Consider the following 5,990-nt stretch of genomic DNA (forward strand, 5'->3'; position numbering starts at 1 on the left):
CTCCTCTGCTGAGTTGCTTAGAGGCAGGAGTCATGTTATAAGTATCTGAGCATCCTCCCCAACCCCCATCTCTGGCTTAACTGAGGAGCTGATACCAGCAGGCAGTTAATACATGCACCGGATTGGCAGATGAGTGGGTATTGGGGTGGGGGGATGGATGAAAAGATGGAAGGTTAGAGAGATGTATAGATGGAAGTAGGCAGGGACAGATGGACACATCAGTAGGAGATGGATGGATGAACAAATGGATAGAAGAGATGGATGGACAGGTTAACAGATTATGAATGGATAGACAGGTAGATGAATGGACAGATAGGTGGACAGATTGACTATTAGAGGATGGCTGGATGGCTGGATAGGTAGATGACTAAGTAGACAAATAGATGGAGAGATGAATGGATGGGTAGATAGATGGCTGGACACTCACGTGAGCTCCACTCTGTTGTGCTTCCACTTCTGCCCTTTCCTTCCTTCTCCGCTCTCACAATCTCAGAGCACAAAGATCAATGGTTCTCAGTCGGGATCAGAGATAGTCTACATACGGCTTTTTATTTTTACTTGGTATTTTTGTAATTTTAAAATGTATAAACAATATGACTGCTACTTATAGTATCACTAAACATAAATATAAGAAGCAGAGAGTCTATAAATGCGAAGTGTACTTCTTACAAAGGAAAGTGTTTTTTTTATTCCTAGTATATTTGGACCTAATTTTTCTCTTTTCTTTTCTTTTTTTTTTTCTTTTCTTTTCTTTCTTTCTTCTTTCTTTCTGAGAGGGAGGAAGGGGGGAGAAAGAGAAACATTGATGTGGGAGAGACACATTGATCAGTTACCTCCTGCAGGTGCCCCAAGCAGGGACCAAACCTAGGCATGTGCCCTGACCAGGAGTTGAACTCATGACTATCTGTGACAATGTCCCAACCAACTGAGCAACTATGGCCAGGGGAGACCTATATTTTTGATAGAACAATTGGATGCTCCTGATATGAAAACTAATCCACTAATCTTCCTCACTTTAATGTCATTATATTTATCCATTTTTCCTTTATGATTTGTTCTCCCATTTCACCAATGCAGAAACTGAGACTCAGGGGAAATGACTTCCCGACTCGCTGCCAGTTAGAGACACAGCTAAGACTCCTCTCTCACTCTCACCCACCTCTCCACCCTCTACTTTCTCAACTCACTCAACTATCCCCTGCTCCCCAGCCAAGGCAGGCTATAGTGAGGCTTCCTGATTATGTGTGTGTATGCATGTGTAAACCCAATTTCTCTTTTAAAAGATGTCTGTCTGACATACAAATAAAAAAGTGCAAAGGTCATAAGTATTCACAGGGAACACACTCATGTAGCCTGAATTCAGATAAGAAACAAAATGTTAGCAGCACCCCAGAGAACCCCTTCTTAATCCTTTCTAATCACCCAGGCTGAATACAACCCTGATTCCTAATGCTGTAGATTAGCCTGTTTTGGAGCTTTATAGAAATGAAATCATACAGCATATACACTTCCATGGCAGGCTCATTTTGCTCAACACACTGTCAGTGAGATTCATCCCTATGGTTGAGTTTGGTTGTAGAGTGTCTACTCTCATTGTTGTATTAATATTCTGTAGTGTGACTGTACTGAAATGTATTTATCCACTCACCTGCTAATAGACCTTTGGGTTGTTTCCAATATTGAGCTAATAAGAATAATGCTGCTGTGAATAGTCTTGTACATGTGTTTTGGTGCACATATATATGCATTTCTGTGGAATTGCTGGGTCAGAAGGTGTGTGGACGTTCAGCTCTAGCAGATACTAATAGTTTTCCAAAGTGATTGTGCCGAGTTACACTGGCAGTGGCCGTGGAAGAGGTTCTGCTCGCTCCCCATCCCCACGAATGATTGCTAACCCTTTTAATTTAAGGAGGTAGGTGATTGTGGGGCAGGTTGGCATCAGGTTGTCTGTGTTTGAATCTCAGTTCTTGTCTTACCTTGAGACTTTCAGCAAAGCCAGTTTCCTTGTCTACAAAATGGGTTGAAAATCATGGGGCTGTTATGAAGATTCCATAGACCAGTTATGTTAGGCTCCATAAGCATTAACTATTTAGAGTTCATTCTCACAACAACCCACTGGATTCACCTCTCAGAGCCTTGGTTTCTCCTTCTGTAAAATGGTGATAAAAATAGTAATACCCACATACATATACAGTTGAGAGGATTACCAACCAATGGAATTGTGTATTAAATTTTTTATTTTTTTTACTGAGATATAATACACATGTCATAAAATTAACCCCTTTTCAGTCATTCTGAGTATATTCACAAAGTTGTGCAACCATCACTACTATCTAATTCCACAACATTTTCATCACCCTAAAAGAAACCCCACACCCATTAGCAGTCACTTCCCATTTCTCCACACCCAACAGCTCCCAAACTCCAGAACTGCTAATCTACTTTCTATCTCTATGGTTATTAAAAGTTCTGAATCTTTGCTTTTCTATATTTTTTAACTTTTGCAAAAGTAAAATACCTTGTACTGGGACAGGCACGTAATATGCACTTAATAAATGTTATCTGTGTGTGTGTATGGGTAGAGCAACCTAGTACATAGATATAATATAAACTCATTCAACAAATACTCGTTTGTACATTTGCACTTGAGAAGAAAGGGTCTATAGAGAAATCGATGGGGTTTTCGGGTTTTGGCTTTCAGGGAACTCGCCATCTAGTGGGGAAGAGCTGTGTGTGCACCACTCTTCGTGAAAGCAGAGGGGAATGAAATTCAGTTGTATTTTTGAACAAGGGGTTGTGGGAACCTGGGGAAGGTGTGGGAAGTGGAGGAGGCATATCTAGGATGGGTGAGCTTTCCTGACATGAAGATGCAGTCTGGGGGGCAAATCCTGAGAACTAAGACTGGGAGCTCAGTTGGTTGGAGTGTCATCTGGTACACCAAATGGTTGCAGGTTCAATTCCTGATCAGGGCACATACTGAGGTTGTGGGTCCCCGGTCAGGGCGCGTGTGGGAGGCAACTGACTGATGTTTCTCTCTCCTTCCCTCTCTCTCTAAAATCAATTAAAACAAAAACAAAAACATATCCTTGGGTGAGGATTAAAAAAATAAAAATTAAAAAAGACTAGGAGACAGGCAGGGTATAGTGTCAGGCTGGATCACTGAGACAAACAGATTTTCACACCCCAGTCAGGACCTTTTCCTGCACCTTCATGACCATGAACACGACTTGTGTAGTGAGAAGCTCTAAACACCAAGCAGTGGGTGATAGAGGCCAAATGGGAAAGAGAACAAGAGGGTGACCTGGGCCAGTTCATACAAGCCTGTGCTAACATCTGGGCAAGAAGACCCTGAACCAGCCATGCCCACTGCCAGGCATGCCAGGCCCCCCATCCACCAGCTGGTTTGACTTATCCAGTTACACTGTGTCTAGAACTATTTTAAGAGGAGAGGGCCACAGCCTCACAGGTGAAGGAAGCTGGACCTCAGAGTCAGACCTGGTTCTGCCCTTTCTTAGTTGGAGAGCAAGTGTATCACCTCCTTGAGCTTGTTTCTTCACCTGTAACATGGAGGCACTATTACTTACTGCAATAGGGTTAGAGGCGATGGCTCAGAGGGTTGAGACACAGTGCCGGGAACGAGGAACGCATGCTTCCTTACATGGCCAAGAACATAGGTTGGGGAGCTGGCCAGGGCAGGTGAAGCACACATTCAAAGCCCCAGCAATGTTGAACATTAAAACACTTCTTTTTGTATTTGGGGGAGGTTAGTTATATATTTACATATATATACACACACACACACATATATAACATTTTAATTGAAGATGTAGTCATAGGAGAAATCAGAATTTGTGGACTTCATTGCATGCATTGCACAATTCAGTGTTTTGTTTCGAATTATACCCAGTACGGATTGTCTTTTCAGTGCTTAGGTCTCCAAAGATATTATCAGGCCCTGAGGAGGGCAGAAATGGGGTGCAAATGCTTGTTGAGGGCCAATTGGTGGCTGGGGAAGGGAAGGAGTATAGGGTGAGGGAGATGATCTATGCTACTGAGGCACAGCTCAGGGGAAAGTCTCTTGAAAGGAAAGAGATTCAGCTGGAAGATTTTCTCCTGGAGACAGGAGGCCAGGGAGAGCATGGTGGGGTGACCTGGGGATGTTGATAGCAAAGACTTAGAACCAGAGGTGTTGAAAGTTGCAGGACCCTGAGAAATCACTGAATTCAACTTTCCATTTTATAGGTGGAAAGACAGAGCCAAGGGACATAGGTAGGTGGAAAGGCCGGTCTTTGAGCAGCCTTGGGAAAGACAGAGATCTGCCCAGGGTCATTCATGGAATTATGGGGAGATAAGGATCAATTCCGGTCTCTGCTTAAGCTGGAGCCCCTGAGGCTAGGAGATTCCAAGGGACCCTGTTTCCTACCCCAGACCCCCCACAGTGGCCACCAGCTCCTCTTAGCATCATGCCCTGCTCCAAGTATTCCCTAAGTCCCTGGGCACCTACCCAGAGTGAGGATTCAGAGACCCTGGGACACTGTCCTGCCTCAAGGCCCATTGGCTAGGGAAGAAGCCAGGCAGGCACATAAAGGGTATGTAATGACCCTGTTGGTCTCTGTGCCAAGGATCCAAAAAGAGCCACTGATGGATGGCTCTCTCTCCAGAGAAGGCAGGCTGAGGTTGGCCCCAGAATTTGATAGGGATGGGCAGGGAGAATGCACCTCCTGCAGGGAACAGCAGGGTGTGAGTGGAGGAGAGCAGTTGGGGCTTCTGGGAACATGAGGTAACTGTTTGGCAGGGACAAAGGGTGCCCAGCCAAGGGACATAGGTGGGTGGAAGGGCCAGTCTGTGAGCAGCCTTGGGTAACAATTTCAGCTGGGCCAGGGGCTCTCCAGGCACTGCCATTTGATTGTAGGAGCTGTGTGACTCCATCATGGAAGAAAGCACTGTGTGGGAACCTATTCCAAGCCTCCAGCCCCCAGCCGTCCATGTTGTTAATATGAACACATGTAGGAGACACCCTTGTCAAAGCCAAAAGGGGTTAGCATTTGCCTCCAGCCTTCCCCTGCTCCCCCATCAGGTGAGAAGTCTGGAATTCTTTTAGACCAGGTTTGTTGCTGCTCCTCTGCAGGTATTTGGGTGTTTTTCCACACCTGTGAACTCCGGTGCCCCATTGACGTGGGGCAAGAACCCCACCTCTAAGGATTGTTAAATGTGTCAAGGTGTGAATGCCTCAGACCAAACATCCTGGTTTGTGTCCTCAGGGCGAGAGGAGGGACTTCAGAAACAGGAATATAAGCTGGACCTCAAGGTCAGTGAGAAGAGGGTGCCCAGAACTCCTTAGCAGATGGCCTGCCTGGGGGATATCCAGGGAAGGGTGACCAAGGCTCCACCTTGCCAGCCATCACCCATCACCACTGGTACTAACCCTGCTTGGCCTTGGAGGACTCACATTCATGTAACCCTCTGGAGCTCTGTGCAGGTGTAGCGATGACCATAATGGCAACTGGAGGTCCTAAGACCTGCAGTGGGCCAGGCCACACAAGACTTCTAGAGGTGGGTGCTTCCAGCTGTTTGGATGACTGAGAGGGGGTGAATGTGAGCCGGGAGATCAGAGAGGTCGAGGGTCGTAGTTAGGTGAGGGGCTTCCCTGGAGGGCGCCCCTGGAAGCCGGAACCCCAGGCACTGAATTGTTTTCTGGCTCAGGTTCGCATGACTGATCATCGAATCCTGAGACCCCCTTTGGGCGAAGGAGGGGTGGTTCCGCCAAGACTCTAAATGGTCACAGCAGAAGGAAAGGGGTTTGGGACGACAGGGACCTTCTCCACTTCCAGACTTTAGACTTTGAGGAGCTCCGGAGCCCGAGCGCGCCTGCATAGGGTTTTATATTAATTTCAGCCCCGCCCGGTCCGCTCCCGGGCGCCGGTGCCGCGCGGCCCCGCCCCCTTGAGCGACCTACTGGGACCCAGGGGCTGGGCGATGCTAATGAGGTC

This window comes from Miniopterus schreibersii (genome assembly GCF_964146895.1).
Source record: "Miniopterus schreibersii genome assembly, chromosome: 3".
NCBI classification, from domain to species: domain Eukaryota; kingdom Metazoa; phylum Chordata; class Mammalia; order Chiroptera; family Miniopteridae; genus Miniopterus; species Miniopterus schreibersii.